Source organism: Lepisosteus oculatus, unplaced genomic scaffold, assembly GCF_040954835.1.
Source record: "Lepisosteus oculatus isolate fLepOcu1 unplaced genomic scaffold, fLepOcu1.hap2 HAP2_SCAFFOLD_374, whole genome shotgun sequence".
Lineage (NCBI taxonomy): Eukaryota > Metazoa > Chordata > Actinopteri > Semionotiformes > Lepisosteidae > Lepisosteus > Lepisosteus oculatus.
Window position 1 is genome coordinate 42,114 of NW_027167907.1, and position 10,477 is coordinate 52,590.

The following is a 10,477-nucleotide window of genomic DNA, read 5'->3' on the forward strand; positions in this document are numbered from 1 at the left end:
CAGGTTTCCGTAGTGTGCCTGCAAAGAGCCATCCGCTTGAGACAGGTGCACCTCCCGATTTCATTGAACTAAGCTAGATGCACAATTTCTAATGCAGCCTTCATCACAATAGACAGTTCATTTCTCGAAAGCTTGTCGTAAAAAAAGGAAACAAAGAACGAAAACGTATAGCTGACAATCTTCTGAAGATGCAGATTCAGCTTTGGGGAAATGGACATTTTATGTATGCAGATGCTTTTCAAGCGCTGGTTTTAGAACGTCGCTGTGCTTCCAGCATCCTTTTCAGCCTTCTAAACTGGCTACCGAGGTGCCGATCACATTGTAAAGCGGTTGAGAGGCCGGAGCTGCTCAAACCGCTCTTGCCGTTTCCCATCAATCAAAAGCACTATGTTGTTTCTTTGTATGGAAAGCTTTTCAAGTCTGGCATCGACACGCACCTTTCCTGAAACGTCCAAAGGGGTGAATGCTTCGCAAAGAAATCCAGTCTACCTTCAGGGGGCATGATGTTGAAATCGGAATGAGCCCTGGGTGGGCTTGAAGCAGCAGCTGTTCAGTTAACAGCTGCACAGAAACGCACCCCGCTTGCTTTGTATCATTCGCAAGTTTGTGGTTAAAGAGTAAAAAAGGCTGGAATTCTTCTGCCAGCCGGCAGGATTTCTTCTGCACTCACCCAGAAAAGCCAAGAATTGTATTTCATCTTTCGCAAGCTGTATTTTCCAGGAGGAGAATGAATACTTGCATTAAACTGAATCAAGCCGACAGAGACGCACAGCCGTTGTTTTTCTCCATGGGAAGTTTTTCGTTAAGGAAAAACACCGTTGTCATTTTCTTGCCAGCCGGCGGTATTTCTTGTGCAGCGATGAGCCAGATTTGTATTTCGTATTTCGCAAGTTGTGTGAATTTCTTGAAGTTGAAAGTGAATTCGCTCCAGAAAAGAAATGTCCAGTCGCATGAAAGCCGTGGCTGTTTGTTAAACCGCAGGACCTGAGCTTGCGTTCTGTTTCTCATGGCGTTCGCAAAGGCGATTCCTGCCTTTAAAACTGCTGTGTCTGCGACTGAAAGTGGCGTGTGGCGCAGCTTCTAAAGTCTTGTTGACGCTCCTCGATGTTGCTTTCTCTCTGCCTAAGGAAGTTCGATTGTCGCGTCGGAACGGGGAGACCTAATCCTTCCAGCTTTAAGCCACCCTTCAGTCTTCTGAAGGGTGTCCGAGTGCTAGCATGTCATTTGGCTTTTTTTCTGGGGAAACGGAGAGCGACATTGAAAAAGGTTACCGCCGCCGCCTCGCCCTCCGTGTTAAATGATCGCAAGCCGGCGGCGGCGGCGCTCCCTGTAGTCGTGGCCGAGCGGTTAAGGCGATGGGCTAGAAAGCCATTGGGGTCTCCCCGCGTCGGCTCGAATCCTGCCCACTACGGCGCCCTTCTCCTGTCGCTTCGGCCTGCCCAGAAAAAGGCGGAGTGCCGTTTCTCTCTTCCTGCTTCTTGTACAAACGCTAAATCGCTTGGACCTGCTGCCTTGGAAGTAATGTCTTCAACATCCACCAGTGACATTTCACAGCTGGAAGCACACAGCCACGCTTTTGGCATTGGCATGTCTTGCGCCCTACTTCCAGCCTTTGAAGACCTAATTATTCAAACTGAAAGAACCGGCTGAATGAGTGTTTGCAGTGCACCAGGAGGAGCAGGGACCATAGCATTGGAGGGGTGAGGATGGCGCAGATGGAAACGTTTTCATGCGCTCCTCTGGGAGGAATGAAAAGAAAAGACGAAACCGGAAACAGTAGTAGCCGCAAGAGGAAGTGTCTTCAAGCGCCAAGCAAGCGCTCCTCGTTAGTATAGTGGTGCGTATCCCCGCCTGTCACGTGGGAGACCAGGGATGGATTGCTTGACGGCGAGCCAGGTTGCTTTTCTCCCATCAGATTCCAACCGCTAATGCTAACGCAGTGTGTGGGAGCTTACATGCTTTTCCTTTCCCGTCTTTTTCGGACGACTATTCCAAAGGGGTAACCTGAAGGAATAGGGGCCTGAAGACACGAGGCATTCTTAAACCAGCACTGGGCTGCACGGCCTTCTGTTGTGATCAGGTTATATTCGAGTCAAAAAGCCAGAGCATCCGCTTCCATCCTATGGAGCACGAGCTAATTCGGAAGAGGCAGGGGATACACCTACGCCTATCGGCGCACGTTCCCTGCGTCAGGCTGCTTCACCCATTTGCACCCGACTGGAGACGGCACTGAGCAAGCTTTTTGTCAGGAGTGGGATTCGAACCCACGCCTCCAGGGGAGACTGCGACCTGAACGCAGCGCCTTAGACCGCTCGGCCATCCTGACGCGGGCCCCCTGTCCCGGGGCGGTCTGATGAGCCACCGCGATCCCACTACGCTCCTCGAGTATCGCACTGTTATTAATACTACAGTGTGACTCCAGCATTAAAATGTTTGGAAAATGTGTCGGCTTTTATAATCCAGTGTAGAGCAGCATGTGATGATTTGTGCTACAACACCAAGCGCTCAAAGTGACGTCTGCGTTTGTCGTTGAAACTTTCAACTCTTTCATCACTTATGTAGGAAATAAAAAGAGCAGTTGTGCGCCACACGCAGAGAGGCCGTCAGCAGAGTGGCGCAGCAGAAGCGTGCTGGGCCCATAACCCAGAGGTCGATGGATCGAAACCATCCTCTGCTACATGTGTCCTATGCACGATTCCTAAGCATGCCATTGGGTTAGCAAAGTGCCTTCAAATAGTCTGCGTCTCCCTTTCTTTAAATTCTGTCCTGAGTTTCTCTCTCGTGTGTGTTTGTGCAAGCTTGACACTTGCGGGACTCTTTAATCTTCACCAATACGGAGATGACCAAATGTGTCTTCGGTTGTTCTGAGGTCTTTGATAGTTTCTTTGAAAGCTTCAACTGAACCTCGAAATCGAAGCAGTTATGTTTATATTGATTTCTCGCGTTAATCATTACGAACCAGGAACAGCCAGCACACTCGGTCGCATTAGTAATTATGTCACGTCTCTACTTAGCAGAGCATTCAAAGGCCCACTGGAAGTAGTAAAGCACTAAAACACTGCAAAACTGAACTCGGGAAAATCATACTGGGAGCTCTGAGCGATGTCTGCATCCAAGCCATCCAATACGGACTCTGAAACCTTGGAATATCAACACTATGATGCGCTACCTTTTACCTGGAGCAAAACGATGGAATTAGAAGAATGCTTACCGCAGGATACAACTGTGCCGCTGTTATTTGGAGCACGGTTTTCACTTGCATGAAAACTACAGCAGAACGTAGAAGGATGATCACTGAGGAGTCCACGCGGGCATGCTGAGGAGATTGTAGGTCGTACATTTCAATGATTACTGACATTTGCGCTGTTGGAGGTACAGTAATCAACAAAGAACAGGGTGTGCTACTCTCGAATCCGGTCAGCACATGATGAAAAGCCAGGAAGTATACCTTGTCAAATTGCCGTCAACAGGGACAAGTTAACCACCAGCTCCACCGGCGCCCGGCTAGCTCAGTCGGTAGAGCATGAGACTCTTAATCTCAGGGTCGTGGGTTCGAGCCCCACGTTGGGCGGTGCCCGTCTCCCTATTAACAAAGTTTCCCGCTCATCCTTGAACCTCTTACACCTCGATGGTACCGAGCACTGCGTTTTAATGCACAGGTGTGATCAAACCGAGATGAAAAGGGCGTATCTAGCTCCTTGCCCGAGAGATAAATCAAAGGTTCCGCAGATAATCCCTTGGCTCCGGTCACCCGGACGCAGATAGGAGCTGCAGCCATCATAACTTGTATGAAAACTAAGAAGAGCTCCTGTCTATTTACAGTTTCATTTACTCTAGCGTTTCCTTAAACATTGCGTGTACGAAGGCTAAGAAATTGGAGAGCTATTCTAATACAATAACTATTAGGAATCTTTTCGGCATAACAGTTTCACTGTGATTTTGCAGGTAACACGTACGTTGGGAAAACATTTTGAACGCGATCAATAACCGCACTGGAAAAATGTGGGAAAGAAAGGGCGAAAAGCGACTCTTCAACATGTGGAAATATCTTCCTGAGCGGAGCCCTCTTCTCGAAGCTCAACACTCTGCAAGAGTCACTTCTCCCAACTTGCGCCCGCAGGTTTCCGTAGTGTGCCTGCAAAGAGCCATCCGCTTGAGACAGGTGCACCTCCCGATTTCATTGAACTAAGCTAGATGCACAATTTCTAATGCAGCCTTCATCACAATAGACAGTTCATTTCTCGAAAGCTTGTCGTAAAAAAAGGAAACAAAGAACGAAAACGTATAGCTGACAATCTTCTGAAGATGCAGATTCAGCTTTGGGGAAATGGACATTTTATGTATGCAGATGCTTTTCAAGCGCTGGTTTTAGAACGTCGCTGTGCTTCCAGCATCCTTTTCAGCCTTCTAAACTGGCTACCGAGGTGCCGATCACATTGTAAAGCGGTTGAGAGGCCGGAGCTGCTCAAACCGCTCTTGCCGTTTCCCATCAATCAAAAGCACTATGTTGTTTCTTTGTATGGAAAGCTTTTCAAGTCTGGCATCGACACGCACCTTTCCTGAAACGTCCAAAGGGGTGAATGCTTCGCAAAGAAATCCAGTCTACCTTCAGGGGGCATGATGTTGAAATCGGAATGAGCCCTGGGTGGGCTTGAAGCAGCAGCTGTTCAGTTAACAGCTGCACAGAAACGCACCCCGCTTGCTTTGTATCATTCGCAAGTTTGTGGTTAAAGAGTAAAAAAGGCTGGAATTCTTCTGCCAGCCGGCAGGATTTCTTCTGCACTCACCCAGAAAAGCCAAGAATTGTATTTCATCTTTCGCAAGCTGTATTTTCCAGGAGGAGAATGAATACTTGCATTAAACTGAATCAAGCCGACAGAGACGCACAGCCGTTGTTTTTCTCCATGGGAAGTTTTTCGTTAAGGAAAAACACCGTTGTCATTTTCTTGCCAGCCGGCGGTATTTCTTGTGCAGCGATGAGCCAGATTTGTATTTCGTATTTCGCAAGTTGTGTGAATTTCTTGAAGTTGAAAGTGAATTCGCTCCAGAAAAGAAATGTCCAGTCGCATGAAAGCCGTGGCTGTTTGTTAAACCGCAGGACCTGAGCTTGCGTTCTGTTTCTCATGGCGTTCGCAAAGGCGATTCCTGCCTTTAAAACTGCTGTGTCTGCGACTGAAAGTGGCGTGTGGCGCAGCTTCTAAAGTCTTGTTGACGCTCCTCGATGTTGCTTTCTCTCTGCCTAAGGAAGTTCGATTGTCGCGTCGGAACGGGGAGACCTAATCCTTCCAGCTTTAAGCCACCCTTCAGTCTTCTGAAGGGTGTCCGAGTGCTAGCATGTCATTTGGCTTTTTTTCTGGGGAAACGGAGAGCGACATTGAAAAAGGTTACCGCCGCCGCCTCGCCCTCCGTGTTAAATGATCGCAAGCCGGCGGCGGCGGCGCTCCCTGTAGTCGTGGCCGAGCGGTTAAGGCGATGGGCTAGAAAGCCATTGGGGTCTCCCCGCGTCGGCTCGAATCCTGCCCACTACGGCGCCCTTCTCCTGTCGCTTCGGCCTGCCCAGAAAAAGGCGGAGTGCCGTTTCTCTCTTCCTGCTTCTTGTACAAACGCTAAATCGCTTGGACCTGCTGCCTTGGAAGTAATGTCTTCAACATCCACCAGTGACATTTCACAGCTGGAAGCACACAGCCACGCTTTTGGCATTGGCATGTCTTGCGCCCTACTTCCAGCCTTTGAAGACCTAATTATTCAAACTGAAAGAACCGGCTGAATGAGTGTTTGCAGTGCACCAGGAGGAGCAGGGACCATAGCATTGGAGGGGTGAGGATGGCGCAGATGGAAACGTTTTCATGCGCTCCTCTGGGAGGAATGAAAAGAAAAGACGAAACCGGAAACAGTAGTAGCCGCAAGAGGAAGTGTCTTCAAGCGCCAAGCAAGCGCTCCTCGTTAGTATAGTGGTGCGTATCCCCGCCTGTCACGTGGGAGACCAGGGATGGATTGCTTGACGGCGAGCCAGGTTGCTTTTCTCCCATCAGATTCCAACCGCTAATGCTAACGCAGTGTGTGGGAGCTTACATGCTTTTCCTTTCCCGTCTTTTTCGGACGACTATTCCAAAGGGGTAACCTGAAGGAATAGGGGCCTGAAGACACGAGGCATTCTTAAACCAGCACTGGGCTGCACGGCCTTCTGTTGTGATCAGGTTATATTCGAGTCAAAAAGCCAGAGCATCCGCTTCCATCCTATGGAGCACGAGCTAATTCGGAAGAGGCAGGGGAGACACCTACGCCTATCGGCGCACGTTCCCTGCGTCAGGCTGCTTCACCCATTTGCACCCGACTGGAGACGGCACTGAGCAAGCTTTTTGTCAGGAGTGGGATTCGAACCCACGCCTCCAGGGGAGACTGCGACCTGAACGCAGCGCCTTAGACCGCTCGGCCATCCTGACGCGGGCCCCCTGTCCCGGGGCGGTCTGATGAGCCACCGCGATCCCACTACGCTCCTCGAGTATCGCACTGTTATTAATACTACAGTGTGACTCCAGCATTAAAATGTTTGGAAAATGTGTCGGCTTTTATAATCCAGTGTAGAGCAGCATGTGATGATTTGTGCTACAACACCAAGCGCTCAAAGTGACGTCTGCGTTTGTCGTTGAAACTTTCAACTCTTTCATCACTTATGTAGGAAATAAAAAGAGCAGTTGTGCGCCACACGCAGAGAGGCCGTCAGCAGAGTGGCGCAGCGGAAGCGTGCTGGGCCCATAACCCAGAGGTCGATGGATCGAAACCATCCTCTGCTACATGTGTCCTATGCACGATTCCTAAGCATGCCATTGGGTTAGCAAAGTGCCTTCAAATAGTCTGCGTCTCCCTTTCTTTAAATTCTGTCCTGAGTTTCTCTCTCGTGTGTGTTTGTGCAAGCTTGACACTTGCGGGACTCTTTAATCTTCACCAATACGGAGATGACCAAATGTGTCTTCGGTTGTTCTGAGGTCTTTGATAGTTTCTTTGAAAGCTTCAACTGAACCTCGAAATCGAAGCAGTTATGTTTATATTGATTTCTCGCGTTAATCATTACGAACCAGGAACAGCCAGCACACTCGGTCGCATTAGTAATTATGTCACGTCTCTACTTAGCAGAGCATTCAAAGGCCCACTGGAAGTAGTAAAGCACTAAAACACTGCAAAACTGAACTCGGGAAAATCATACTGGGAGCTCTGAGCGATGTCTGCATCCAAGCCATCCAATACGGACTCTGAAACCTTGGAATATCAACACTATGATGCGCTACCTTTTACCTGGAGCAAAACGATGGAATTAGAAGAATGCTTACCGCAGGATACAACTGTGCCGCTGTTATTTGGAGCACGGTTTTCACTTGCATGAAAACTACAGCAGAACGTAGAAGGATGATCACTGAGGAGTCCACGCGGGCATGCTGAGGAGATTGTAGGTCGTACATTTCAATGATTACTGACATTTGCGCTGTTGGAGGTACAGTAATCAACAAAGAACAGGGTGTGCTACTCTCGAATCCGGTCAGCACATGATGAAAAGCCAGGAAGTATACCTTGTCAAATTGCCGTCAACAGGGACAAGTTAACCACCAGCTCCACCGGCGCCCGGCTAGCTCAGTCGGTAGAGCATGAGACTCTTAATCTCAGGGTCGTGGGTTCGAGCCCCACGTTGGGCGGTGCCCGTCTCCCTATTAACAAAGTTTCCCGCTCATCCTTGAACCTCTTACACCTCGATGGTACCGAGCACTGCGTTTTAATGCACAGGTGTGATCAAACCGAGATGAAAAGGGCGTATCTAGCTCCTTGCCCGAGAGATAAATCAAAGGTTCCGCAGATAATCCCTTGGCTCCGGTCACCCGGACGCAGATAGGAGCTGCAGCCATCATAACTTGTATGAAAACTAAGAAGAGCTCCTGTCTATTTACAGTTTCATTTACTCTAGCGTTTCCTTAAACATTGCGTGTACGAAGGCTAAGAAATTGGAGAGCTATTCTAATACAATAACTATTAGGAATCTTTTCGGCATAACAGTTTCACTGTGATTTTGCAGGTAACACGTACGTTGGGAAAACATTTTGAACGCGATCAATAACCGCACTGGAAAAATGTGGGAAAGAAAGGGCGAAAAGCGACTCTTCAACATGTGGAAATATCTTCCTGAGCGGAGCCCTCTTCTCGAAGCTCAACACTCTGCAAGAGTCACTTCTCCCAACTTGCGCCCGCAGGTTTCCGTAGTGTGCCTGCAAAGAGCCATCCGCTTGAGACAGGTGCACCTCCCGATTTCATTGAACTAAGCTAGATGCACAATTTCTAATGCAGCCTTCATCACAATAGACAGTTCATTTCTCGAAAGCTTGTCGTAAAAAAAGGAAACAAAGAACGAAAACGTATAGCTGACAATCTTCTGAAGATGCAGATTCAGCTTTGGGGAAATGGACATTTTATGTATGCAGATGCTTTTCAAGCGCTGGTTTTAGAACGTCGCTGTGCTTCCAGCATCCTTTTCAGCCTTCTAAACTGGCTACCGAGGTGCCGATCACATTGTAAAGCGGTTGAGAGGCCGGAGCTGCTCAAACCGCTCTTGCCGTTTCCCATCAATCAAAAGCACTATGTTGTTTCTTTGTATGGAAAGCTTTTCAAGTCTGGCATCGACACGCACCTTTCCTGAAACGTCCAAAGGGGTGAATGCTTCGCAAAGAAATCCAGTCTACCTTCAGGGGGCATGATGTTGAAATCGGAATGAGCCCTGGGTGGGCTTGAAGCAGCAGCTGTTCAGTTAACAGCTGCACAGAAACGCACCCCGCTTGCTTTGTATCATTCGCAAGTTTGTGGTTAAAGAGTAAAAAAGGCTGGAATTCTTCTGCCAGCCGGCAGGATTTCTTCTGCACTCACCCAGAAAAGCCAAGAATTGTATTTCATCTTTCGCAAGCTGTATTTTCCAGGAGGAGAATGAATACTTGCATTAAACTGAATCAAGCCGACAGAGACGCACAGCCGTTGTTTTTCTCCATGGGAAGTTTTTCGTTAAGGAAAAACACCGTTGTCATTTTCTTGCCAGCCGGCGGTATTTCTTGTGCAGCGATGAGCCAGATTTGTATTTCGTATTTCGCAAGTTGTGTGAATTTCTTGAAGTTGAAAGTGAATTCGCTCCAGAAAAGAAATGTCCAGTCGCATGAAAGCCGTGGCTGTTTGTTAAACCGCAGGACCTGAGCTTGCGTTCTGTTTCTCATGGCGTTCGCAAAGGCGATTCCTGCCTTTAAAACTGCTGTGTCTGCGACTGAAAGTGGCGTGTGGCGCAGCTTCTAAAGTCTTGTTGACGCTCCTCGATGTTGCTTTCTCTCTGCCTAAGGAAGTTCGATTGTCGCGTCGGAACGGGGAGACCTAATCCTTCCAGCTTTAAGCCACCCTTCAGTCTTCTGAAGGGTGTCCGAGTGCTAGCATGTCATTTGGCTTTTTTTCTGGGGAAACGGAGAGCGACATTGAAAAAGGTTACCGCCGCCGCCTCGCCCTCCGTGTTAAATGATCGCAAGCCGGCGGCGGCGGCGCTCCCTGTAGTCGTGGCCGAGCGGTTAAGGCGATGGGCTAGAAAGCCATTGGGGTCTCCCCGCGTCGGCTCGAATCCTGCCCACTACGGCGCCCTTCTCCTGTCGCTTCGGCCTGCCCAGAAAAAGGCGGAGTGCCGTTTCTCTCTTCCTGCTTCTTGTACAAACGCTAAATCGCTTGGACCTGCTGCCTTGGAAGTAATGTCTTCAACATCCACCAGTGACATTTCACAGCTGGAAGCACACAGCCACGCTTTTGGCATTGGCATGTCTTGCGCCCTACTTCCAGCCTTTGAAGACCTAATTATTCAAACTGAAAGAACCGGCTGAATGAGTGTTTGCAGTGCACCAGGAGGAGCAGGGACCATAGCATTGGAGGGGTGAGGATGGCGCAGATGGAAACGTTTTCATGCGCTCCTCTGGGAGGAATGAAAAGAAAAGACGAAACCGGAAACAGTAGTAGCCGCAAGAGGAAGTGTCTTCAAGCGCCAAGCAAGCGCTCCTCGTTAGTATAGTGGTGCGTATCCCCGCCTGTCACGTGGGAGACCAGGGATGGATTGCTTGACGGCGAGCCAGGTTGCTTTTCTCCCATCAGATTCCAACCGCTAATGCTAACGCAGTGTGTGGGAGCTTACATGCTTTTCCTTTCCCGTCTTTTTCGGACGACTATTCCAAAGGGGTAACCTGAAGGAATAGGGGCCTGAAGACACGAGGCATTCTTAAACCAGCACTGGGCTGCACGGCCTTCTGTTGTGATCAGGTTATATTCGAGTCAAAAAGCCAGAGCATCCGCTTCCATCCTATGGAGCACGAGCTAATTCGGAAGAGGCAGGGGATACACCTACGCCTATCGGCGCACGTTCCCTGCGTCAGGCTGCTTCACCCATTTGCACCCGACTGGAGACGGCACTGAGCAAGCTTTT

At 49.2% G+C, this 10,477-nt stretch overlaps 4 non-coding genes across 4 annotated transcripts; 2 read left to right on the plus strand and 2 right to left on the minus strand.

Annotated features, from left to right (window-relative positions):
• Positions 1–2,243: 2,243 nt before the first annotated feature.
• On the minus strand, positions 2,244–2,326 carry trnal-cag (transfer RNA leucine (anticodon CAG)). The gene has a single exon. It is a non-coding gene; the product is annotated as a tRNA-Leu (tRNA).
• A 1,172-nt stretch (positions 2,327–3,498) lies between these two features.
• Positions 3,499–3,571, plus strand: trnak-cuu (transfer RNA lysine (anticodon CUU)). Its single transcript has one exon. It is a non-coding gene; the product is annotated as a tRNA-Lys (tRNA).
• Positions 3,572–6,360: 2,789 nt separating this feature from the next.
• On the minus strand, positions 6,361–6,443 carry trnal-cag (transfer RNA leucine (anticodon CAG)). The gene has a single exon. It is a non-coding gene; the product is annotated as a tRNA-Leu (tRNA).
• A 1,172-nt stretch (positions 6,444–7,615) lies between these two features.
• Positions 7,616–7,688, plus strand: trnak-cuu (transfer RNA lysine (anticodon CUU)). The gene has a single exon. It is a non-coding gene; the product is annotated as a tRNA-Lys (tRNA).
• The last annotated feature ends 2,789 nt before the right edge of the window (positions 7,689–10,477 follow it).